At 47.6% G+C, this 27,188-nt stretch overlaps 1 protein-coding gene and 1 pseudogene across 2 annotated transcripts in view; one reads left to right on the top strand and one right to left on the bottom strand.

The window, feature by feature from the left end:
• Positions 1-4,502: 4,502 nt before the first annotated feature.
• On the bottom strand, positions 4,503-6,640 carry LOC108316310 (annotated as a pseudogene). The gene has a single exon (XR_001830286.2). The product of XR_001830286.2 is annotated as an aspartate aminotransferase, mitochondrial-like (transcript).
• Positions 6,641-13,365: 6,725 nt separating this feature from the next.
• Positions 13,366-27,188, top strand: part of CRACR2A (calcium release activated channel regulator 2A) — a 138,830-nt gene continuing 125,007 nt past the window's right edge. The window contains exon 1 of the mRNA XM_017546061.2: positions 13,366-13,491. The gene's annotated coding sequence lies outside the window, so the exon portion shown is untranslated. The remainder of the gene's footprint in view (positions 13,492-27,188) is intronic.

Genomic DNA, 27,188 nt, shown 5'->3' with positions numbered 1-27,188 from the left:
GCAATGGCACGATCTCGGCTCACCGCAACCTCCGCCTCCTGGGTTCAGGCAATTCTCCTGCCTCAGCCTCCTGAGTAGCTGGGATTACAGGCACGCACCACCATGCCCAGCAAATTTTTTGTATTTTTGGTAGAGACGGGGTTTCACCATGTTGACCAGGATGGTCTCGATCTCTTGACCTCGGGATCCACCCGCCTCTGCCTCCCAAAGTGCTGGGATTACAGGCTTGAGCCACCGCGCCCGGCCGGTCTTGTTCTTTTTTATCCAGTCCGAAAAATCCGTTCCTTTTGAGTATGGCATTTAGTCTATTTATATTTTGTATAATTATTGATATGGATTTATATTTGTTATTTTTCCACGTTTTCTATTTTTCTCATGTCTTTTTGTTATTATTGTTCTTTTGCCCTTTTACTTCCTTCTTTCATGTTCAATGAATATTTTGAGTGTAGCATTTTAATTCCTCGGTTGAATTTTTGCTATTTTTTTTGAGTTATATTCTTAGCTGTTTTAGTAATTACAATGTGCATCCCAACTTCTTACAAACTAATTCAGAATAATACTAAATTAATTATAAACATACTGCTGCAATATTTATTTCTTTCCTCTCCCCCCTTTGTTCCATCATTATCATATCAATTTCTATGTGTGTTATATACCCAACAATACAGTGTTATAAGTTTTGCTTTATACTATTTTATGTCTTTTAAAGAAGGAAAAAAAAAGTCAGAAGGAATACATTTATGGAGTCTTTTCTATTTACCCACATACTTATAATTTCTGAACTGCCTCCTTTCTTACTGTGGATTTGAGTATCTTATGGTGTTACTGTCTTTCAGCCTAAGGGACTTCCTTTAGTATTTATTGTGAGGTACATTTGCTAGCAAAACATCTCCTCACTCTTTGGTTACCTGAGAATGTCTTTGATGTCTTTGCTTTGCCTTCATTTGTGAAGGATAGTTTTGATGGATGTAAGTCATTTGTTGACAGATATTTTTCACCATTTTGAATATGTCATTCACTGCCCTATGACATCCATTGTTTTAGAATTGATTCATTCATGTACTTTCTTCCGTTGATATTTTTTATTTATTGTTGCCGTACTTTCCTTAACAGTTTGAACATGGTTTCCTCTAGTTCCTTGAATGTATTTCTAATAACTGCTTTAGAAGCTATCTGCTAGCCCCAATATCTAGAGACACTCAGAGACAATTTAAATTGACCCCCTTTTTTTGCCTGAATATGGTCATACCTTTGTGTTGCTTTGCCTGCCTTGTAATTTTTTTTTGTTGAAAACTGGACATTTTACATAATATATTATAGCAACTTTGGGTTTTAATTTTGAGTGTTGTCATTGTTATTGTTTATACGTTTACTTAATAACCTGTCTGGAATAAATCTGTGAAGTTTGCCTCTTCTGCAGTGTACATCCCTGAATGTCTCTGCTGCTGTTTTACTTGTTTCTTATTATTAAGCCTGGCTTCCTAGAGTTATCCCTGTGTCTGCCTAGATTAGTGCTCAAAGATTGGTCGGAGGTTATGCTCAAATATCTTGAGCCAGTAAGAGTTCCACCTTCTGCTGGCAGGTTTGTGAGTAAGCTGGAGAGTGCATCAAAATTTCAGGCATTCCCTCCCACATCTGCCCAGTCTTCTATTTTCCCATGAGCCCTTGCATCTCCACTGTACATGGGGAAGACTCCATTGGCCAGGAGGAGTGGTTTAGGATGCTGCAGCATGTGCACATGACCTTTGTTCAACTCATACTATGCGGAGAGTTCACTAATCTCCCCGTATCTGCTTCACCTCCTGCAACTAACTCCCTGTTAAGTACCCAGCTAGCCACCAGTCCATTTCTTGCTTTGCAATTTTGGGCCAGAAGAGCTTCTGGTCCTTTCTGATCACTTGGCTCTGAGATCATCACTTAAATAATACTGTTTAAAATCAAGTGAGCCCCCTCTGGCAGTGACCAAAAATAAAGCTAATTTGTAAGACCTGGCTTGCCCTCATTGAACTATCAAACAACAGAACTCTGGTGGTGGGGCAGGGGTGTGGGAATCAGCATAAATCACCACAGATTCATGCTGATCTTACTGTAAGTTTAGTAGTTTTCATGAATATAAGCACTACTCAGTTTGTTGTGTGCCTCCAGTCAATTCTGAGAAATGAAATGGTTGTTTTCGACAGTTTTGAGCGAGGAGTATAGTTGCTTTTTGAGGAAATAGATTATTGACCTCTTCACACTCTTATGCCAGAAGTTCTTCTCTGGACGTCAGGTTTTTATGGTGTTTCTCCTCAGCTGGAAGAGGGGATGTGTAGGAGGAGAAGCTCCGGACTGGAAGCTTTCCAGCCTGGGCTCAGCTGCTCACTGACTCTTACCCTTTGCAGATTTCAGTTCCAGTAGCTGAAAGTCAATGAGAGTTGGACAGGGTGATTGTTGCATTTCCTTCCATCCTGAAAATGTTAAGTTTCTAATGGGATTCAGAATTCAGCTAATATCTTTACATAGGAGATCTAAAAAAATAATTGATCTCACCCTTTCCATGATCTTTGGTGTCACTGTTATATAAAATTGTGTCTCCAGGGAGGTCATATATGTGTTTCATCTAAGAAGAGGCAATGGTGCTTTTGACTCCAGTAGAGAGAGAAGGCTATTGTTTGTTTCCTTTCCCTCCCTCCCTCTCTTCCTTCCTTCCTTCCTTCCTTCCCTCCCTCCCTCCCACCCATCCTCCCTCCCTCCTTCCTTCCTTCCTTGCTTCTTTCCTTCCTTCTTCCCTTCCTTCTTGCCTTTCTCTCTCTCTTTCTTCCTCTCCCCTTCCCTTACCTTCCTCTCCCCTCCCCTCCCCTCCCTCCCCCTCTGCTCCCCTTCCGTTCTTCTCAGGGTCTTGCTCTGTTGCCCAGGTTGGAGTGCAGTGTCATGATCATAACTCATTGCAGCCTTCACATCCTGGGCTCAAGGGATCCTCCCACCTCAGCCTCTCAAGTAGCTGGGACTACAGGTGTGTACCACTGTATTAGTCCATTCTCACATGGCTATAAAGAACTGCCTAAGACTGGGTAATTTATAAAGAAAAGAGGTTTAATTGGCTCATGGTTCCAGGAAGCATGGCTGCGGTGACTTCAGGAAATTTACAATCATGGCAGAAGGCAAAGGGGAAACAGGCACATCCTACATAGCAGGAGCTTGAGGAAGAGAGCAAAAAAAGAGGTGCTGTACACGGTTTTATTAGTCCATTTTCATGCTGCTGATAAAGACATACCCAAGACTGGGAAGAGAAAGAGGTTTAATTGTACTTACAGTTCCACATGGCTGGGGATGCCTCAGAATCACGGTGGGAGGTGAAGGGCACTTCTTACATGGTAGTGGCCGGAGAAACTGAGAGAGAAGCAAAAGCAGAAACTTTTGATGAGCCCATCAGATCTCGTGAGACTTACTATCATGAGAATAGCATGGGACAGACTGGCCCCCATGATTCAACTACCTCCCTCTGGGCCCTTCCCACAACATGTGGGAATTCTGGGAGATAGAATTCAAGTTGAGATTTGGGTGGGGACACAGCCAAACCATATCAACTTTTGAACAACCAGATCTCATGAGAACTCACTCACAATCACGAGAATAGCAAGGGGGAAATCCTCCCCCATGATCCAGTTACCTCCCACCAGGCCCCTCCTCCAACATTAGGGATTAGAATTTGACATGAGATTTAGGTGGGGACACAGATCCAAACCATATCAGCTACCATGCCTGGCTAATTTTTTTTTTTTTAATTTGTAATTTTTTGTAGAGATGGGGTGTCACTGTGTTGCCTGGGCTGGTCTCATTCTCTTTGCTTTGCTTTTCCCTCTTCCTCTCCTCCCTCCCTCCCTCCCTTCCTTTTTTCCTTCCTGACATTGTAAGCCTTGGCTATGAACCAGGCACCGTACTAGGTGCTTTTTACATGCATGATTTCATTTACTTCTCAAAACAACCTCATCAGATAGGTCCTGTCCTTAACTACATTTTACAGATTAGGAATCTGAAGAACAGAGAAACTTCCTGGCATGTTCAAAGTTAAGTAGTTATTTAGTCTCTACCTCTCAATCCCCTTCTACTCTACTCCACACATAAATTAGACTTTTGGCATCGTTGGTCATATTTTTTGGGGGGTCTACAGTAATTTGATTGTAACAGAGAAACCAGGCCATAATAAGTGTACATGATTAGAGCAGATGGTGGTTCTTTCAGGTGGGTGAAGCCTGAACCCAGCTGTCAGCACACAAAGCCTAGAATGTCCGCTTTCCTGGTACCACTCTGCGCTGCTGGACTCATAACATGAGAGGAGTGACTTGAACAATCACATACAACAAAGGGAGGCGGTCCAACTGGGCAGAGGCCACATCCCAACTGAAGAAAATTACACAGTCATTCAAGAAGATACTGAGATCAAGGACAGTTACCTATTCTCCACTATTCTTTGCTGAGAAAGGTGAGGGTATGACGTTAGCAGAAAATTATGTTCTTTGTTCTTAAATAAATCCCAGTAGGATGGGGCTGATGGTCAGTCAAGCAGTAGAATGGGATTAAAATCTGCATTAGTTAAAAATCATTGTGCGTAAGTTAAAGAACAGCAAAGACAAGGGAGAGAAGAGAGCCTTCTCTTTTTCTTAAATAAGACAGGAAACTGCATTGTTTTCCTGGCTGTAGTGGCAGCACTCACTGGTTTACATAAAACATAATTTCTGCAATGCAGTCTGTTGATGAGGTTGCTCCATGATGGGAGGACAGACACGAGGCCAACTGTTCATGACAGAACTAGGTCTTCTCTCAAAGCCTCCAAAGTGTGTTATTTCTCATGAGGAAACTGACACTTCAGTTAAAGCTTCTGAAATATTGCAATGGCATAATTGACAGGTTTTTTGGTGTGATGACTTTCTTGCACATGTAAACTCTTTGAGAAAAGTTGGAGATGAAAGGACGGGAGAGAGTTTGATTTAGAGCCACAATGTTCCAGATGCCAGCGCCTCTGCCCTGTGTCGCTATATGCTCTTTTCTGAGAAACATTCAATCACTGAGTGTTATACACTGTGGTTGAAAGAAATTATCCACTCACCACCATCCACCCTCTCTCATTCTCTGTGTGAAGCTCCCAATAGCAGAGGCTGAAGACAGAAAGGTTGTCTCTGTTTCCTCACACCGAGGACATTACTTGGTAACCTGGTGAATGGCATGGGCAAGGTAGCCCACGTTGCCGGAGGTGACCCCTGCCACAGAGATGCAGCTGTCCTTTGTCATGTAGACGGAGAACTCCTTGGTCAGCCACTCCACGCGTTCAGGCTTTAGCCCTGTGAAACAAAACATGCCAATTTGGTCGGTGATGTGTTGCCAGTTGTGGGTGGAGCTCTCCTTCATGAGTCTGGAGACCAGCTGAGTCGGCATGCTAATGATGCAGTTGGCCATACCTTTCTCTTCTTGCAACCGTTGTTTTAGCAAATCTGGCATGTTCAGAATGGTAGAAGCAATCCGGGCCCCACTGAGGGGAGGGTTGGAATACATGGGACGGATCAAGATCTTCAACTGTGACTCTAGTCTTTTGGCTTCATCCACATCTTTGTTAATCACGGTGAAGGCTCCTGCATGCTCACCGTATAAGCCCATGTTCTTGGCATATGATTGACAAAGTAATGCCCTGTTCAATGAAGTGGCGCACAGCCCAGGCATCCTTATGACCATCACCACTGGCAAAGCCTTGGTAGACCATGTCAAAGAACGCAAAGAGATTCCTTGTCTTCACCACTGTTGCTGTTTCCTTCCACTGTTCCAGACGCGGGTCCACTCCCGTGGGATTGTGGGCACAGGCATGCAGAAGAAGAACGCTTTGCTCTGGTATTTTTCAAATGTCCTCTATAGCACCTGTGAAACCAAAACCACAAGTCTTGGGGTCGTAATACCGATAACCTCGTAGCTGCATGCCAGCATCCCTGAAGATGGGTGTGTGATTTCCCCAGCTTGGTTTGGACAGAAAGACATCTTGGCTGAACTTAAAAAAATCTTTGCAGAAAACTGGCTCCGATCCTTAAGGTCCCGGTTCCAGAAATGGTCTGCACAGTGACAAACCGGCTACTTTTCAAGACTTTGCTATTCTCACTCAGGGCTGGTTGTGCAGATGCCTTGCAAAATTCAGTCCCCCAGTGGGCAGGTACTCCTTGTCCAAACTTTTTGCGGCAATCTGGGCCTCTGCCCTGTGGACATTAGGCAGCACATAAGGCTTTCTGTGATCATCCCAGTAGGCACCAACTCCCGGATTCATCTTTTTGCTGTTGGTGTTCCTCTTAAAGGCTTCAGTGACTCCCAGGATGGGATCTGGAGGTCCCATTTCCACATGAGTCCACCAGGAGCTGGCTCTGGCAGAGGCTGCGGTAGCGAGGCCTGGGAGGAAGGCGGCACGATGCCGGAGAGGGCGCGGCAGGAGTGCAGCAGGGCCATGGTGGGTGGTAGGAGGGCAATGGGCAGCCGCAGGAGGACATGCTCATGTTTTTAAGAGAAGAAGTGGTCAGGAGTTGAGAGATGGGGAGGCTCCTCTGGCTGGGAAACACCAGAGATGCCTTTCTGCAGGAGGCAGCATGAGAACTGGATCTGGCTTTAGATTTTAAACAGAGACGCAGTGAGGGCCCTGGAGGCAGGGAAAGCAATGTTAGTATGACGCTGTTGCTAGAAAGCAAATGCTGGGCTCTTTACAGCCTATTGTGGGTGGGTAGTGAGACATAAGCTTGGAAGGTGAAGTGGCTTGGCTGTGTCCCCACCCAAATCTCATCTTGAATTGTAATTCCTACAATTCTCATGTGTCATGGGAGAGACCTGGTGGGAGGTAATTGAATCATGGGGATGGGTCTTTCTGCTGTTCTCATAGTAGTAAGTCTCATGAGACCTGATGGTTTTATAAAGGGGAGTTTCCCTGCACAAGTTCTCTCTTGTGTGCCCCCATATAAGGCATGCCTTCTGCCCTCCGCCGTGATTGTGAGGCCTCCCCAGCCACATGGAACTGTGAGTCCATTAAACCTCTTTTCCTTTATAAACTACCCAGTCTCAGGTAAGTATTTATCAGCAGTGTGAGAACCGACTAATATAGAAACGTTGTTTTATCAAAACAAAGCATCTTTCTAAAAATGGTGATGTTCCCTGAGAAACTTTTGATGGTAGAGGAATTAGATTATTGGGAAGCACCCCCTAATGAAACTGCCAGGCACTTCCCTTTGTCTTCACTGCCCGTAGGAGCTGGTTGGCTCCACCAAACACTAGGCCTAGAACATTCTTGGGCTAACAACCCCCCCTGCTTCACCTTACTACATTTGTTATTTCCTTATTTATTACATTCATAGTCAAGATACCGTGGTTGGGTCTTGTGTGTCTGCATGTGGACTCATGATGAAGCAAAATTATGAGGGAAAAAATATCTGTACTTTCTAAGCAATTTATAACTGTAAAATAGTAGCTACAAAACATTAATTTCATCATTCCCAGATGATTAGATAAATGATTATTCATTGTGAGGTCTCTAAGTTATTTTTAGCTGAAGTAACAATGTGGCTTCATGAGGGGTTACCCTTGAATATTTGATGCCTTTGATTTCTCTATTCCACAAACAGGGGATTCAGAAATTTGGGTTAGCCAAAACAATATCCCACATAAGGTGGCATCAGGTACTCTGTCTCTCAGAGGCTATTTGTGGGGCAGGGGTAATGGAATGAAATCATGCATTCAAGGCCTGGAGTGGTCACCCACAAGCTTGTGGCTTATAGGTCAAGTCACCCTGAGCCATAGTCACCTCATTGGTAATACATGGGACTGGCTCTATGACTTTAAGCTCTCAGGTCTGTACCTCTGCGGCTCCATCTGAATGAGGAAGTCTGTTCTTGGCTGCTGGATGGATGGTAGAAAGTCACTCACTGCTCATGTCTTACTTGTCCTGTTTTGCAAGGACTCTAGATTTGTGAATCCCTTAAAGAAGTACATGGCTTTCATAAACATCCTCAAGGAGGCCCTGCATTCCAGCCTAATTTTTCAATTGCAGCTATAAGCATTTGATATGAATTGGCTGCTGCAATCTCATAGAAGATGTCTCCTCCTCAAACATGCTGACAGAGGAAAAAGATGGAAGATATAGATCCAGGGTGATTTCTCTCTGGTGTTTGCTGGCTCTGTAGAGCTGGCCAGCCGTCTGCTCCGGGCTGCTGTTTGAGTTGGCCTTTGCTGGTGAGCCTCTGGGAGGTGGGGCAGGTGCTGCCATTCTGTAGGCAGCCTGAGAGAGTCAACATTGAAAAGTCTGTTTGGTTTTTGGCCTCCACCTGTTGGAAACTCTAATTGTTACCATTCATAATAAGGAAGAAGGAACAGCAGAGGGATTCCTGGACTAGAACAGTGAATGTTTTCACTGTTCCTCTGAGGGGACCAAGTAATAGGAACTGGGCTTCAGTTAGAATTGAAAGCAGCAAGTGAACAAGAAAAAACAAAGAAGCCACAGATGCCAGGAGGAAGGATGCCATGGAGCGTCAAGGTGACTCTGGAAGAGGGTAGCACGCCTCCTTGGAAGTGTCCCTGTGCCCTTCAAGACCATTTTCTCCTTCCCCTCCCACTGATTCATCCCTGCCCCACCCCAAAGGAGGCAGCAACTCACAGCACAAGCATCTAAATGTCACTTACCCCAGTGGTCAGCCCAAACCCTCCAGCCATTACCTATTTTCTTGGTTCATAGAGGGAACAGGGACAGTAATCTGGGAGCTCTGCATCCACTTTCCTCCCACTGCCTTGCTCCCATCCTCATTCATCTTTACCTCCTCCCACTGCTTCTGAGGCTGAGGTCAAGAATTTGATGAAGAGAGAAAGGACGGAGAGTGATGAGGGCTCAGTGGCCCCGTATAAGAAGAGGCAGGAAGGACTGGAGAGCACAGGGCTTAGGAGGAGTCCCTAAGTCTCCAGTCTCCTGCCTTGTTCTCTTCCTCTCTCACACTGCCAGCCTCCCTGAGAGTGGTGCCTCCTTACTTCTCCATTCTGTTCACTCCCAAACCATTGTGTTGGGGCTTCCAGTACTCATCCAAAAACAAAAAACAAAAAAAAAAGAAAAAGAAGAGAAAACAGAACACAATAAAAAATACCCTGTTCTTGGCCCGATGACCTTCAAACTGCCAATTCCAGGCTTTGCCATATGTATTTACCTTTTATACGTTCACTCAACTATCATGACTTAGATACCTATTACATGCCAGCAGCACAGGCCGGGAGGACACCAAGACACCTCTAATAAAACCCGTGTCCTTTGGATGAATACCCCATGAGGCTTTGTCTGCCAATTGCTTTTCAGTGTGGTTGGCTTTATCTACCCTTTTCTGGAAGTTGACTGCGTCTTGGCAGGCAGAAGGAACCAGAGCCCGCTGGCAGTCTGGTGATCACAGAGTATGGGTTGGAGAACATGAAAACAGCTTAGGGCTCTAATGACATACATTTCCTGGTATTGACATGACCTAGCAGTGGCCTCCCAGGGTGCCAGGATTTGTAGCTGCTGTCTGGAGCTACAGGCCCTGGTGCTAAACCAAGGCCATTGTCCCAGCAAGGAGCACAGTGGTAAGTCACTGGCGGCTGGACAGGCTGCACAGCTGGGGAGCGTGGCCCAAGTGAGCTGAACACTGGTCAAGGTCCTGTCCTTCTTTCATGGCTACCCTGCCTCTGTCACAACCCGCATCTTACTGAACTGCAATTGCCAGTTCTGTGGCTGATCCCCTGTGAAACTGAGAGCTCCTAGGGAACAGCCTAGGTCCAGACCAGCTGTACAACTTGTACGGTCCAGTGTAAAATACAATGTATATGGTCCCTTGTTCAAAAATTATTAAGAATTTCAAGAAGGGGACAGGAGAGCACTAAACTATATATGAAGCCCTTCTAAGTGAGGGGCCTATGTCAGGGGTTCCCAACCTCTAGGCCATGAACCGGTACTGGGGTACTGGTCCATGAACCCTATTGTGAACTGTGCTTGTGAGGGATCTAGTTTGCACACTCCTTATGAGAATCTGACTAATGCCTGATGATCTGAGGTGGACGAGTTTCATCCTGAAACCATCCCCACCCTTCACCCTCACTCCCGGTCCATGGAAAAATTGTCTTCCATGAAACAGGTTCCTGGTTCCAAAAGGGTTGGGGATTGCTGGCCTATGTGCCTTCGTAGGTCACATGCCCAGGAAGCTAGCCTTGCCTAGTTCCTATTCATCACCTAGAGAGTGCTTAATAAATCCTCATTGAATAAATGAGCTTGGGCTTCTCCTGCAACACTGAATCAGGAAAGCTGTGTAGTCATGGGGAAAGAGGAAGTGGAGATCCTTATCCCTCCCGTGGTCCAGGCTAGCTACATAGCCTGGGGCCAATCAGTGAATATCAATGGTGCCACAGTTTCCCACATCCATACATTGGAAGAACCATCTTTGCCCCATTGCTTTTCTGCTCTGGGCCAAGAGTAAAAGAGGCACAGTGTACAAGCTGAACTTTCAGCCCTTAATGTGATGGCTCTGTGGTTCTGAAGGACGCCATGAGGTGTGGTGTTCTGTGAAAGAAAATGCCAGTTCTGAGATGGGCTAAAGGGCGGTTTCTTTTCTCTACCTCGGAAGAGGGCTTAGTGTGTGGGAGGGGATGCTACTACATAAACCAGCACCAGAAAGATGGGCTTCCCAGGGAAGAGCCGGGGCACTCTGCAGTGTCTGGGGAAGGGTTCTCCGAGAATGTGGAGACATCCCCATAGAAGCCAGAAGATGTGGTTAATGTTTGTACCACGAAATGTCTAGGTGTTCTGAGGTGGCAAAAGGGCAGGTGCTTCTCTTCCCTATTAAATAGGTGGTTAGACTCAGACACAAAGTGACTGATGGCATCAGAGACTACGACAGCTGCATGGAGTTTGGTGAGAAATCATCCCCAAAGCAGCAATTTTTTGGATGAGTCTCAGCCTTTCTGAGCCTCCATTATTCCAACTGTGAAGTAAAACAATTAAAAATAACAAAAGGCCGGGCACAGTGGCTCACGCCTGTAATCCCAGCACTTTGGGAGGCCAAGGTGGGCAGATCGCAAGGTTAAGAGATCAAGACCATCCTGGCCAACATGGTGAAACCCCATCTCTACTAAAAATGCAAACAATTAGCTGGGCGTGGTGGCACGTGCCTGTAATCTTAGCTACTCAGGAGGCTGAGGCAGGAGAATCGCTTGAACCCAGGAGGTGGAGGCTGCAGTGAGCCGAGATCGCGCCATTGCACTCCAGCCTGGTGACAAAGTGAGAATCTGTCTCAAAAAAAACAAAACAAAAAAACAATTTGATGAGAGCAAATACATTTGGCATTTTTAATGCACCAACTACTATTCTAAGCCTTTAAAGATACACATTTATTTCAATTGGTAGAACATCCCGTGATGCAGAGCTGTTACCACCCACATTGTACTGATGGAGAAAGTTCTTGTAACTTGCCAAGGATGTAGCTGGCAAGTTGGAGCACTGAGATTCAAACTCAGGACTTTGGCCTCCAGAGTCTGTGCACTAACCACTATAATACCTCTGAGACTGTGAGGGGCAAATGAGTGACAACACTTTGCTTTAGAAGTGAAAGGCTTTCTAAATGTGCAAGGATTAACAGCAATGAAAACAATAACAATGGTAAGTACTTCTGATACCTCTGACTTGATCTCTGTGGTCACAGTTTTCCCCTCTGTAAAATGGGTGGGCAGGCTTTGCATTGGATAATCTCTGAGGTCCGTTCCACTTCTCAGATTCTGATAATGAAGGGTCCTTCATTCCTCACACAGGGCTGAGAGGAGGGCAAGCCACCAGCTTGCAGACCTTGGGGGCTGACACATGGAAGCATACCCAGAACAGAGCCGGAAAAGTATACCCAGAACAGAGCCCCACTGTGTGCAGAGCCCCACTGTGTGCCGGTCCCCAAGGCACACAGTGGGGATGCACCAGAGGGCAGGCCTCAGAGCCCTTGACAGCCTTCTGAAACTCTGGTTGGGTGGAGGGCAGTTGTGGGCTAGTGGCTGGCTGGGCTGCAAGGAGAGGAAAGCACTCCACGCAGCAATTTATTTTATTTATTTATTTATTTATTATTATTTTTTGAGACGGAGTTTCGCTCTTGTTACCCAGGCTGGAGTGCAATGGCGCGATCTTGGCTCACCGCAACCTCCGCCTCCTGGGTTCAGGCAATTCTCCTGCCTCAGCCTCCTGAGTAGCTGGGATTACAGGCACATGCCATCATGCCCAGTTGAATTTTTGTATTTTTTTTTAGTAGAGACGGGGTTTCACCATGTTGACCAGGATGGTCTCGATCTCTTGACCTCGTGATCCACCCGCCTCGGCCTCCCAAAGTGCTGCGATTACAGGCGTGGGCCACCGGGCCCGGCCCCATGCAGCCATTTATAACGGCTGCTCAGTACGTGCTAATTTGTTTCTCTCCACCTTGGGAGAGGGCTTAGTGTGTGTGTGAGGGAGATATTACTACATAAGCCAGCACAGAAAGATGGGCTTTCCAGGGAAGAACTGCGGCACTCTGCAGGGGCAGTGTCTGGGGAAGAGTTCTCCAAGAAGGTGATGTTTCAGAGGGGCCTGGATGGATGAGCAGAATTTCAACAGTCAGAGATGTAAGGGGAGGGTGTTCTAGGCAAAAAGCAAGAACTCCCATCAGCTATGACCCACCTAGTGACTGCCAACAGCCAGCGTGTCCAGAGCAGAGATGTTGTGTGTGTGTGAGGGGGAGAGGGTGAGGCTGGAAAATCAGCTTGTGCCTGGAGCGGGCAGGGCGGGCCTTGCCTTGTGCCCCAGGCTGAGGGCTTATCCTGCAGCCTGAACGCCTGGGGAGGCCTTTGAAGATTGACTTCCTGCTTTATTAACAAATATGCACTGGGTTTTGGGTTTGTGGTGTTTTGTTTTGTTTTTACCGTTCGTGCCCACGATAGACTATATAGAAGAGTCAGAAAAGTATAAAGAACAAGGTCCCTTACTAGTTTCTGTTCCCAGAGATAACAGCTGGAGTGACGCCTGGCGGTTGCCGGGTTTTCGGGGGTGCACAGCTAGACACCGTCTCTCTCCGGTGAGCCAGCAAGGGCCCGACTGATGCCCCACCTTGGGAACCTGAATCGGGGCAAGGGGCCTGGGGCGCCCAGGGAGCAGATGACCAGTCAGGCAGGCTAAGTCGGTCGCGGCCCCGCCCTCTCCACCCAGGCTCCCGGGCCGTCTCAGGTCGCGCCAGCAGGCCCAGACCCCACCGCGCGGCGCGCGCACGTCCTGGAGGGCACCCAGGAGGCGGCGGCTCCCGCAGACCCGGGAGGGCGCCCAGGGGGCGCCGCTTCCCCTTCCTTCGCTGTGGGGCTGCTCCTGCCTGCGCGGATCGGAGCGGAAAGAGTCGGGCAGAGCAGGCGGCGGCGCAGGCGGCTGCCTGACAGCTGTGAGCCGAGCGGGTGGCGCGGGCAGGTCCACGGGAAGCCTACACGCCCAAGGTAAAGTGGAGGAAGGTGGAGGGTGGGCCCTCGGGGCAGCCGGCGGGCGGCGCTTCCTGCCTGCTCCTCCGGCTGCGAAGTGTGAGCGGCGTGTGCAGCACATGGAGTTCGCAGAGGGCCTGGCTGGAGGCTGTGCGCCCTTGGGTGGGAACAGCTGGCTCCCCTGCCATCCCCAGGCCTGGCCCGGCCTTTGTGCCCCTCCCTGTCACTCGGTAACGGGACTGGAGGGGAGCCGAGAAGCACTAGGGTTTGGATCAGGAAAGGACCTTAAGAATCCTCCAGCCTCATCCAGCCTCTTCATTTCACAGATGAGTACACTGAGGCACAGAAGGTAAAGTGACTTGCCCAAGGTCACAGGTCTAAGAACCGAAACCCCTACCTTGCAGGTCAGTGCTGCTAGGAGCCCTGGCCACGCAGGCAGCATCCACAGCTGTTGCCATGCTAGAAACAAAGAACAGAGACAGACAGTCAGAAAGACACACAGAGAGAGAACCTCCCAGAGCACAGGAAGGAGATCAGGAAGTGGGCCGCTGCTGGGGCTTGGCTTCCGCTGGCTGTGTGGCTCAGCAGCCTCGTGCTGACTCTGTCCGTGTGTGTGTGTGCGCGCGCGCGCGCGTGTGTGTGTGTGTGTGCGCGCGCGCGCGCCCGTGCACACGCATGCATGCATGGGATGCAGCGAATGTACCCTGCCACGTGGGAAAGATCTCTGAGTTCATTTATCTGTTTACACAGTGTGCTTGGGAACCTGCCCTGTTTGGCTCTGTGGAGGACACCAGGAGACTCAAAACAATTCTTTCTGTGTGACTCCAGAGGACAGAAAGGGCTGATCTGTGGGAGTCCCCAGGGCGGTCAGAGGTCAAGAGGAAGAACCTAACTTGTGAGGTGGTGGGTTCCTTGCCTCTGGAAGAAAACAGCATGCACCAAAGAGTCTTTTTATCAAGGATGTGGGCATAGGGATATGACATCAGGGCAACTCGTTTCACAGAGAATCAGCATTTTAGTTGAAGGGTCCAGAGTTCATGCCCCTTTTCAGGTGAAGTTAACCTGCACAACCTCGTGGGGTAGTATTTGCATACAAGCTACTTTATGCACAGTTTTTGAATGATAAGTGAGAGGCCTCATGTATGGCCTCCGAGGTCCTGTCCCCTCTCAGTTCTATACTATAAAGCGTGTAGAGGGAGTTTGGAGGAGAGACATTACTTCTGGAAGGAGTGACTCACGGAGGACACCCTGGATGTGGCACTGAGGCTGGGTCTGGGCATCTTGGGGAAGGACGCCCAAGCAAACCCGTGAAGGTCGGATGTACCTGAAGGAAGAGTGTAGTGGGCAATCCGGCGAGGAGTGCCGCCTGGGAGAGATGGCAGAGTCTTGGGGTGTTAGGAGTCTAGGAATTCATTATTAAGCCTAGGGATTTTTTTTCCCATTTATTTATTTTATTGCATTTTAGGTTTTGGGGTACATGTGAAGAACATGCAAGATTGTTGCATAGATACACACGTGGCAGTGTGATTTGCTGCCTTCCTCCCCATCACCTACATCTGGCATTTCTCCCCTTGCTATCTCTCCCCAGCTTCCCACCCCCCACCGTCCCTCCCCTATTTCCCCCCAACTGACTCCAGTGTATAGTGCTCCCCTCCCTGTGTCCATGTGTTCTCATTGTTCAACACCCGCCTATGAGTGAGAACATGCGGTGTTTGATCTTCTGCTCTTCTGTCAGTTTGCTGAGAATGATGGTTTCCAGGTTCATCCATGTCCCTACAAAGGACACGAACTCATCGTTTTTGATGGCTGCATAATATTCCATGGTGTATATGTGCCACATTTTCCCTGTCCAGTCTATCATCGATGGGCATTTGGGTTAAGAAAATCTAGGCAAAACCATTCAGGACATAGGTGTAGGCCTAGGGATATGGTTTCTGAGAAGGGAAGTGATGTTCCTGGAGCTGGGTTCAGAAGAACGTGTCTGCAGCAGTGTATGGGATATACTGCCATGGTGGAAGCTTTGGGAAGAGAACCTGGGAAGAACACCACTGCAGTGACCTTGAGGGGCTGAACAGGGCCTCTGGGAATGGAGAGGAAGGGGCTAAAAGGCTTGGGGATGGGGGAAAAGTCATCTGCTATGTCCCAGGGCCTGTGGTAGGAGATTTTCATGTTTAATCTCATTGAATCCTCATGACGACCTCATGAGGAGATTGCTGTGATTGTCCCATATTGTAGAGGAGGAAACAGAGTCAGAGAGGTTAAGTGGCTTATCCAAGGCCATCCAGCACATAAGTGGTGGGATGGGGATTCAAACCCAGAGAACGACAGAGTGAATGCAATCTGCTAACTGAATAAATGTGAGGAACTAGAGCAGAAGAGACCAAGAAGATGGCGATTCGTATTCCAGAGTTGGCATGGCCGGTGGTGCCGCTGATGGAGATGGAGCCCCGGTGTGCTGGGTGACTGGAGATGCGTCAGCCTGTGGTGAGCCTGCAGGAGGCAGGCCCCAGCACCGGGGCAGTGGCCGCAATAGCCATCCATTTTGTCTTGAGGCTCCTTGTCGCAACGTTTGCCGAACCTGCTGTGGAGAAGGAGGGTTGAACCTGCAGGCCGCCTGGGTACTGGCAACGCTGCAGAGAAGCTGGGCTGGGGCAGGACTCATGAGGGACTCCTCAGGGACTGGCTAATCACCCACTGAGCTCACGTCGCTATCTTGCTTTTCTTCCACACAACGTGGCGTCTATTCCGTTGCAATGCACAGAGGACTCAGACACTCGCCATGATACCTTCTGCAAGAACTACTTCAGATTTCATATTTTCCAAGGCCCTGGTTCCCTCCTATGTTTCCCCCATAGAAGAACTAAAAGATGCAACTGTCAAATATTGCAGAATATTGCAGAATTCAGGATCCTAAGAGCAGGTCCAGGGCCTCTTACAATGTCATAGAATCATGGTGTTCTAGAGACAAGTGTGCCCCATTTTACAGATGGAGAAACTGAGTCTTTGCGAAATCACTTGTCAGTTGGTAGTGAGTGGCAGAAATGGGTCCAGGCCCTTGGGCTCCAGAGGTTTTGCTTTCTCCACTGACACATAGAGAGGCTGCTGTCTTGGAGGGGAGCCTCCAGGGTTTCCCCTAAAATAGCCCTGGGAGCTGGGCACGGTGGCTCACACCTGTAACCCCAGCACTTTGGGAAGCTGAGGCGGGTAGATCACCTGAGGTCAGGAGTTTGGGACCGGCCTGACCAACATGGCGAAACGTCGTCTCTACTAAAAATACACAAATTAGGTGTGCTGGCAGGCACCTGTAATCCCAGCTATTTGGAGGGCTGAGGCAGGAGAACTGCTTGAACCCGGGAGGTGGAGGCTGCAGCGAGCTGAGATCACACCATTGCACTCCAGTCTGGGCAACAAAAGTGAGATTCTGTCTCCAAAAAATAAAAATAAAAAAATAAAAAAAATAGGTCTTGGAACAGTTTTATAGAGAGCTCTAGCAATCGATGGACCATTTCAAACTGGTACACTTTTTGTTCCCGCCAACACAACACACACACACACACACACACACACACACACACACACACACAAAGAAACAGCAATGACAGGAGCAACAAAACCCAGCATATTGTTGCATTCATCCATCTATTGGTCATTTCTTTGACTTTTCCAATTGTTTCCTTCCTCTGAGAGAAATTTGATAAGGCAGTTTGGTTAGAGCCATAAAGGGTTCTGTCCAAGTACAGGGTCAGGGGGAGACCCCCGTAAAGCCAGACAGTACCTGTGTGCACTACCAGAGTCCTAAGGTGCGGACAGGGAAGCAGGAAAGGAGAGGACAGCTGTCAGGGTGGAGGAAGGAGCAGGAAAGGCAAAGTGCAGAGAAAAAGGAAAAGAGGAAAAACTGAGTGTGTGGAACAGACATGCCAGTGGCATGGGCAGAGCCCACTTTGGGGACCTATATTTTGGGAACCTGGCTCCCCAGTACTCAGAGGCAGCATGAAGCAAGGAAATAACCAGGTGGACATGAAGAAGCCAAAGGGAGTCAGCCTCATATCATCCAAACTTGGGCTCTCCCAGGAGTGAAAGCGAGGATATCCATAGCAATGCTGGGACCACAGGCATACGCCAGGATGTCCCAGGCAAACTGGTCACCTTCACAACAGCAATGCACAGAAAGTGCCAGGCATGGCTCGAGGCCGTCCATGTATTCCCTTGTGTAAGCCTCACTACAACCCAATCGGCTAGGCACTGCCATCATGCCCATTTAATAGAAAAGTTAACTGAGGAAGAGAGAGGCATAGTATCATGTCCATGGTCACACCGTCAATACATGGTAGAGGCAGGAGTTGAACCAAGGCAGCTTGGCTATTTCAGAGCTTGTGCCATAAGCATCATGCTCCATTGGCTCTCCACTCACCAACAGCATCCACACAAAGACATCCCATTCCCCTCACAGGACCAGCAGAGGGACCTTTGGGGTCTGTTTCCCCTCACAGCGGCTCTAACTGGTTAGCATGATGTCATCCGGATGACATAAACGAGGATGCTGTTAGGCTGAGGTGAGGGGAGCAGGCCCTCATTGGGGTTTGTCCTCTGCAGGCTCCACACCTTGACACAGTGCTGGGTCTTGGCCTCAGGTCTTGGAGTTCTCAGTCATTCTTGCCTGTAATCTGCCCTTTCACTGAAGACTGAATTAGATACAGGAAGGATCTCCTGAAGTTCCGTGTTAGGGACGGTTCTGAAGGACCTTATCTGCCTGGGGCAGCTAGAGGGTGCCACCGTGTGATGACAAAGTTATCTCCAGGGCTCTTCCAGCTTGAGGGCTATAGAATTTTCTTTTGTGACAGATTCTTCTGGGGGTAGTGCGTCCCCATCGTCAGTGTGTTTTGGCTCCCAGCCCTGGCTTTCCCAGAATGCCAGCGGGACACTTCCTTCCCTTGTCTGTTTGTTGACACATCCGGGATGGGGCTGATCAAGGGAGGCATTCATGGGGCAGCAGGCTTTGTGGTGGGTGGAGTCTGGCTCTGGGTGATGCTCCAGGGTTTCTAAAAGATGCAGGGAGGTAGGAGTGGGCAGGATTCCCCCGTGGTTCAGATTCCAAGGGCCTCGGTCCCCACCCCATCTGTGCTGAAGGTGCCTTATTCACACAATACAGCTGCTCTGCCTGGGGCTGGAAAAATGTGAGAACTTGTGGGAAGGTGGAAATGGTGCTTTACCCAAGTAAGTTCCAGCAGTGAGGATGGATCGGCTCCACACCCAGCCCTGTGCTCGTAGTGTACCCCTGAGCCTGTGGAACTCTGTGCCCTTCTGGGCTTGGTGAGAGGAAAGATGAGAAGGGTGAGACGTAGCACACACGTTACAGGTGCACCAGGACACGATGGGATTAGCGGGTGTGCGGCCCTCCTCCTGGACATGCACTTGCGCTCCGGACCAGCTTCCTTTCCTCCTTTTTAACTCACAGCAGCACCAGGGAAAGTGGGAGGGTGGCTACAATGACCCAATTAGCAGTGCATACAAGAGGAAAATCTCCTATTGCCTGGGCGATTGGTTTATTTTCACTTTATTTACTTTAGAGATTGCTCAGCATTGAGCTCCAGGATTTGTAGCCTGCCAGAGTTCTCTTGGTAAATGGATGGAGCTTTGCCACACTGTCTACTGCACATAAGCACACACCTTCAACCCCTGGGATACAGGGTTGGATTGGTGCTGATGTGGGAGGGAGGCCAACTTCCTGCAGCCCCACCTTGACCAAACAGAGAACTCCAGGGACCCTCTTTCCACTGTACCTCAAGGTTGACGCACAGAAATACACCAAGCATGGCTGAGAGTCTGGCATAAATGAACTCCTCTTTATAACAGTTTTATGAAATAGGCACTGTTATCATCATCCTCCCCATTTTATAGATGAGGAAGCCAAGGTTTCAAGAGACTGAGTAACTTTTCCAAGGTCACACAGCTGATAACAGGCCGAGCTGGGATTTGAACCCAGGCAGCCTGGCTCTAGGGCCAAGTCCTCAACCATGTCACAGCCTGCCATCTCCGAATACCTAGCATAGAGCCTGGGTTCTGACTCTTAACCAGTCATGTGTCCTTGGGATTAGCCCTCTAAACATGAGTTTATTTTCATTGAAGTGAGAATACAGGAGCTACCGGGTGAATTAAGGCATGTGAGGAAGCAGGTGGTCCAGGAAGATGTGAGCCCACGGGTCACGGTGGCTTTACCTGTTTTGAGAGCTCGTGGTTGAGTTCCATGCTAAGGGTGTACTCCGCGCCTTGTTGGTCCTTCTCAACCAACTTGCTGAGATGTGCTCCTTCCCTTCTTGGCCCTTCACAACTTGTGCTTCTCTTGGACTGAGATTCCCCAGGAGGCAGAGGCAGAGTCTCTCACCAAATTAGCTTCTGTGTGTGCCAAGTCCCTGCTGTGCCAGCAAAGGGTCCTGCAGGGGGTCTGGTCTAAGAAGAGGGGGGTGGTCTCTGCAGTAGGCATGCACACAGTCCCTTTGTGGGGATGTCTTTGTTCTGGCAGACAGAACAAAATATCAGACTGGGTGGCTTGGACAACAACTGAAATTTATTTTCTCACAGTTCTGGAGGCTGGAAGTCTAAGATCATGGTGCCAGTCTGGTGGGTGAAGTTTCTCTCTTTCGCTTGCAGAAAGCGCTTTCTCTTTGTGTCTTCACATGGTAGGGAGAGGGAGAGAATGGAAGAGGCAGGAGGGATAAGGAGGGTGGTGGGGGTAAAGGGGGGGCAGAGAGAGAGAGAGAGAGAGAGAGAGAGAGAGAGAGCTAGCTTTCTGGTCTCTTTTCTTATAAGGGCACTAACCCCATCATGAGGGCCCCACCCTCATTACCTCATATAAACCTAATCACCTCCTAAAGGTCTCATTTCCAAATACCATCACACTGGGGGTTAGAGCTTCAGCATATGAATTGTGTGTGGAGGGGACACAGTTTAGCTCATAGCAGGGGATAATATAAAAAATAACCAATGATGTTAGTGTTTATAGGCAAGTGAGTGTATTTCTCACGGCTTTAGAGAGGAGGTGGGATTTGAGTTGCACTTAGAAGTACAGCTCAGACTGGGAAGCATTTACAGTGCAGGGCCCTGAAGCCCAGGAACAGCCCTGCACCTCCTCAGCAGGGCCGTGCACTTCTAAAGACATGAATGGGATCAGGGAGGTCATGGAGAAGAGGATGAGAGATATTGGCCAGAGAGACCCCTCCTGCCTTCAGCCAGGTTTTGTTTTTCTGTGGGGAAGGAGATGGTTTGTCAAAGACACTGTTTCTTTTCTTCTTTTTTTGAGACGGAGTTTCATTAGTTTCATTCTTGTTGCCCAGGCTGGAGTGCAATGGCGCGATCTTGGCTCACCACAACTTCTGTCTCCCAGGTTCCAGCGATTCTCTTGCCTCAGCCTCCTGAGTAGCTGGGATCACAGGCATGTGCCACCATGCCCAGCTAATTTTTTTGTATTTTTAGTAGGGACAAGGTTTCTCCATGTTGGCCAGGCTGGTCTTGAACTCCTGACCTCAGGTGATCTCCCTACTTTGGCCTCCCAAAGTGCTGGGATTACAGGTATGAGCCACTGTGCCTGGCCCAAAGCTACTATTTCTTAACCTGAGCAGGGCTGAAATTTTAGAGGCTTTCTTCCCAAAGCAAGTTTTCTGAGCAAGACAGCAGCAGCGCCACCATCCCCAGAGAAGGACACAGTGAAGTGAGGTTGGATGACAGATTATAAGCAGAAGTTCTTGGAGTTCATTTCTGTGGGTGGAGTCATCTCAATCATGGTCAGAAATTGCCATCGGGGAGATACCATCATGAATGACAAATTGTTCAGCAGAAGAACCTCCAGATCTTTCAGTGGTGCCATGGCCTGTGGAGGCTTTTTGATTTTCAGGTCTTTCAGGAGCTTAGGTTGAATAGACACCCCATATACAGATCATCCACAGGACAGAGATCTGGACTCAAAGTGCCTTTGTGTGGTATCTGGGTACATGGACACTGCCTTCCTTCCAGAATCCCACAGAAGGAAGGCCATCCCGCTCTTCTTTCTGTTATTTTTATTTTACTGTCTTCAGTGGGCAGAGTGTTGAGATTTAGGGTTTTTTATTTGTTTTTGGATCATTTTTTTTATTGTGATAAAATTACGGAACATAAAATGTAGCATTTTAACAACGTTAAGTGTACTGTGCAGTGGCGTTGAGTACATCCACATTGCGAATTGTTTCATCTTCTCAAACCGATAGGGTTTGCGGAGGTTTGTTTTAAACGTGGCTCCAGGAAGTTATCCGCTGACACTGTCTCAGCTCCCTTCCCGCACAATGGCCTCACCATCAGATGTCCTCTCCACTTGGGTAATCTTTCTGCTGCCATTTCTTTCTTATTCCTTTCTGTTTGTTTGGGCAAAAAATTATCTGCTTCAATCCAAAGAGCTTCTGTGAGACTGCCCTCCTGCAGGCTGAGTACTTTGTGCAGAACCTTGTATATTTCTCCCCAGGGTCCTATAAGGTAGTGTGATCACCCACCCTTTCCAGATGAGGAAACTGAGCACCACAGATGTAAGTAACATAGCTGAGGCGGTGTAATTTCAGAGCTGGGACTCGAGTCTGGTCTCTCTGATCCTTCCTCCTTCATCTAGACAGGGGTGCCATTGTACAGAGTCAAGCACAGCTTCCCTGCCAGGGCACATTAGTGTTTACTCGAGAAGGTTTCTAGAGTCTGCACAGATCTGGGTTTACATTATGTGAACCATGTTTCATTAGGATTCTTAACAGGAGCCTTTAGCCAAAAAGGATTCACTTAAAAATAGCTCCTTTACGTACCATAGATAAACTGCTAATGGAATTTACCAAACTGCTAAATTAAGTTTTCAACTAATTACACACATACTGTAGACGTGTGAGTTTAGCTTTGACCATGGATTCCTCCCAAGGCAAAGAACTGGTGCACCTTCTCCGGCTACCGGGGGCTTAGTCACCATCTCAGTTCCTGTTCTTGGTCATGATCTGTTTTGCTTTCCCGTCCCCTCTTGGTATCTCACTGCAGCTTAATTCTGCATTTACTCAGAACACAGTTTGTTCCTAGGCTGTGGTTGTCTTGGCCACAAATACTACAGAGTATATTTGCTATTTCCCCAGCACACATTCTTTCTAGCATCTGACACATCTTCTGTGATGTTTGTCATGACCCTCGTCATGGACTGCAAGCCCCTGCTGTGTCTCTCAGAACTCAGATTTTTGGGGTTCAACTTCCTTTGGGGCACAGGCTTCTGATGTGGCTCAACTCTGGGAATGAAGTCAGCTGGGGAAGCAGCAAGGCATCCAACAAACTTCTGTGTGGGCAGCATGCTTAATAGTAAGATAATTTGTCAAATGCCTGCCATGTGCTAGGCGTTTTCTGATATAGGCCTTCCCAAGTCCTTTTTACAGATGAGGAGACTGAGGCTCAGAGAGTTTCAACAACTTGTGTGGGTTCACACCAGACACCTGACTATACCAGACAGTCCTGGTACAGTCACCTGCATTGTGGACACCTCCCCCGCGCTGTTGATCTCCCGGGATCTCCCTGTTCCTGACTGGCTTCATACAAAGGGCTGACCCCATTCGGTTGCAGAGTCTGCTTGATAACAGGGCTCTCTCCACACACCTGTAAAATGGGAGCCATAAGCCCCCGACTCCATACTAGGTGAGCTGCCCCAGGCACAGACCATCCAGGAATACAGAGATGAAAAAGGCCAGTTTAAAAGTCTGATATAATACTTCTTTCTAAGGAATGCAATTTTACTCCATTGAACTGCAGCTTGAACCAGAACCAGAGACATGAAAAAGAACTGCAGGTAACGTGAGTGTCAATGAAAAAAAATTGCTCAGCTTCCATTATGTAGTCCCACATCGCCAACTAAACTTATTTTTTAAAAATGAAGCCCCATTTACAGAAGTTTAAAATAAAATGAAAAGTTCCAATTTGTACTGAACAGCAATTAGATTATAACACACAGCACATCTAAATTTTCTGACACTTTAAGGGTTACATTGTTGTGATTTAATGCCAATGAAACAAAAAACAACATGGATCAACATATACTTATTGAATACCTACTGTATGAAGTGCTTTGTACCAGGAAAAAGAAAAAGGAACACAATATTTCTTTTGACCAGACACAAGTGCAGAGAGAACTGACCTCCCCGGATAGCGTATGTAACCTTTGCCAAGGAGGTGGGGCAGACTGAATGGGCTCTAGAAAGAAACTGGGCCTTGCAAAGGGCTTAGCCAAGTAGGTGGGAACTGAGCTTTGTCTTCAAGGATGGTAGATTTCAGCAGGTAAGTGGTGGCAGGAAGTCCTGGGAGGACTGTTCCATGAGTGTCCATCTCAATAGATAGTGTCTGAGGGCCATTATGGAGATTAAACCGGTGACATTCTGCCCAGGCTGTAGAATGTGCCTACTAGTATTTGTAAGGGTCACACTCTCTTCCTGCTGGCCTTCGCTGACTACTTTATAATCCAGAAGGAGGTGACATTTCTCCCAGCAGGGAGCCAGGATTCAATTCTAGATTTTCTGATCCTTCTTCCTTCGTCTAGACAGGGGTGTTGTCACAGAGAGCCTAGCACAGCTGGCCCTGCCTCTGCATGTACCCTGGAAGGTTTCTAGAATCAGCATGGATTTGGGCATGTATGATGTGGACTATGTACCATTAGGATGGAGATGGTATTCGGAACCCTGCAGAAGGTGCCACGGAGCTATAGAATGGAAGATGAGACCACCCTCAGAGGCTCCCCCTGTGCTTATAAAGTTATCCACCAGGAAAAGCCAACCAAAACAGAATGAGAGATACCCAGATGGTAACTTTTGCCAATAGCCCCAGTAGTGAATCACTGCCTGATTTCGTTTCAGTGCTGGCTATAGGGCCAAAGGCAGCTGTTCGAGATTTGACCATGTCCTTGGCCTGGCAACGGTGGGGAGTCCAGCCCTCTCTGTCCCAGCCTCACCGGTGCATTCAACCCCAGCAGCAACACAGCCTCTGTCTGCAGCCTGTGAAATGGCTGGGCCGTCTCAGAGGTGCTTCAGAGAGCAATGTTAACTAGCAGAGTGACAGTCACGGGTGACTGGCCCTCACTGAGAGGACACGTGCCCACTTCATTGCTGCGGGCAGTTAGGAACTCCAGGCTGATTGGGCCTAATTGGAGCTCCTGAGGATGTGTTTTCCTTCTGTGCACTAAGATGTAAGTTGAGTGACTAAGCCAACCACCTGGCCTGTCCCATTCTGATTGCAAAGCCGACGTGATGTGACCCCTAACGCTGTTTCTTTAGGACCTGGTCCACAGAAGCTGGAAGGGAAGTGAGAAAGCTCAGGTGGAGAAGCCATGCTAGGCAGCAGCGTCAGGTGTGTGGCGGGAAGAGCGTGTTTCACGTTCAGCTTCACCACTTGCTCTCTGTGGGCCTCAGTTGCCTCATCTATAAAAGAGCTGCCCTTCATGTCCCTTAGGGAGGTTATAAGGATGGAATCAAACCGTGAAAATGTGAAAGGCCTTTATGAACTAAAGTCTTTTAAATGGAGGTTGTTTATTTTTGTGCAGCCAAGTAGTTTCCATCTATTCATCAGTTTGGCCTAAATTAACCTCTGCTTCTTATTGACATAATATAATATAATAGATCCATTTAGCATTGGCTCAGTCATCAGTGATTTTTCTCAAAGGGGTGAACTGTGCAATCCAGTTAGGTGGTTGAGGCTCAGCCAGTGCCCCATGGTCCAGAACTCTCCAGCCTGTCACATCAAATCCTTCAGGAGAAGTAGGAGGGGGTCCAGGCTGACTGGGACCCTGGGGAGTCTGGGCTATGTTTCCAACCAAATCAGCAGGGAGATGCCCCTGAAACAGAGTGAAAACTAAAGCCTACAGAAAATGGAAAATGGAAAATGAGGCTTTGTTACTTTTAAGAAAGAAATCCTGGGTGTGTCCTGCTATCTGGAGCTTCTGCCCTCCCTTTGCAAATATTTGCCTAGGGATGTAGAGGGTGGAGGCAACCATGGAGGAGAAAGGAAGAAGGAGGACGGCATTTTTGAGTACATACGTGTGGTCAGACACCTGCCAGCTCAACTTGGTGTAAATTCAAGTGAACTCCCGTTCACTGAGAGCCTACCATGTGCAAAGCTCTGCACTACGAGCTAGTACGATAATTATTTTCCTTAACTTAAAGGTGAGGAAACCAAAGCTTATAAAGTAGCTAAGCAACTTGCTCTCAAGGTCACATGGGTGGTAAGTGTAGAACCAGAATTCAAATCCAGGCACTTGACGGCAGAGCTCACCCTCATAATTGGTTAAATTATGTACATTGGAGATGACCCTCTCTGCTGATGAAGGTGTTTGTAACTCACACAGCAACCCACAGACTCTGCTTTCAAATCTGTACAGCAACGCAGTAAGGTATTAGTACTGATATGATACACTTGGGTAAGCATATTAAATAAAATTATGACTGTGGAGGCACTTAGTACGTTGTAAAATGCTCTACAAATATGATATAACTATTGTCTCATAAATAAAATGAGAGGGGTTAAGTGTCTTGCCCACGGACATGTAAGTTGCAAATGCAGAGTAAGGGCGCCACCCCAGGACTTAGAACTTCAGGAGCAGTGCTTTTGCTTTCCTTGACATTGCCAAGGAAAGATTCACTCTGACTTTATCTGTTTCCCCTGAAGTGTTGCCAAATAAAAATTGGGCAGAGAACCTAAAGGAGACTAAGCTAACTTTTCTTAGTTACCTTTTATTAACTTTGGTTTTCCTCTGCTTTTTCAGTCACTAATGAAACAGAGTAGGGTCATGGAAGAAGCTGGGGGGCTCTCCAGCCTGGGGGCTGGGGTGGCAGAAGCTGCAGAGGCATCATTGGTGTGTCTCCATCTCCTAGTTAGAAGGAGAGCCCTGCACAAGGATGTGAGGAAAGAGGACGGGCGGGGTATGTCGTTTTGTGCTATGGATGGACCGGCATCTATTTTATAGCCCCATAAAACTGTGACCACAAATTATTTTAGAATTGTGAGTTCAACTAGAATCTGGGGTACATCCCTGGGGCTTGTGTGTACGCATGCAGTATTACTTAAATAAAGAAATCATAAATATTTTGTTAAAAAGATCTTAGGCTTGATACTGGAAAGATGAAAAGAAAATAACTGCTGAACGCCAGTTCATATTTGCACAATATGAAACAGGGCCAGAATTTTATCTTAGAACTGAAGCAGAGGGAGTCATTCTTTGTTGCTCGCAATATCTTATTTTTTTAATTTATTCATTAATTTTAAAAGGGATAAGAGATTAACACTTACTTTACACCTTCCAGATTCAGAAGCTGTGCTGGGAGCATTTGTAGGTATTTGCTCATTTATTCGTCACAAAAATGCTTGTATAAGTGACACTGTTAGATGGATTTTTAAGATGAAAAAATCAAGACTCTAAGAGATTAAGTAATTTGATTCAAGTTTCTCGGATAGCAAGAGATGGCAGCAAGATGCCAGTATAAGCATGCCTGACTACCAGTCTGTAATTTTTTCAACAACACACTAAGAAAATCCATTTTCAGTTTCTTTTTATTTCTTCCTTAATCTCAGATCTTTCATCTAGATTCTGTCTTTTTCTGTTTGAAGTTCATCTTTAAAAATTTTTCATTTTCAGTGAGAATCTACATGTGGCAGACTCTCAGGTTTGTTTTTGTTTTTTCTTTTTATCAGATAAT

The sequence above is a fragment of the Cebus imitator genome, unplaced genomic scaffold, assembly GCF_001604975.1.
Source record: "Cebus imitator isolate Cc_AM_T3 unplaced genomic scaffold, Cebus_imitator-1.0 Scaffold187, whole genome shotgun sequence".
NCBI classification, from domain to species: domain Eukaryota; kingdom Metazoa; phylum Chordata; class Mammalia; order Primates; family Cebidae; genus Cebus; species Cebus imitator.
This window is presented reverse-complemented; position numbering and strand designations above follow the sequence as displayed.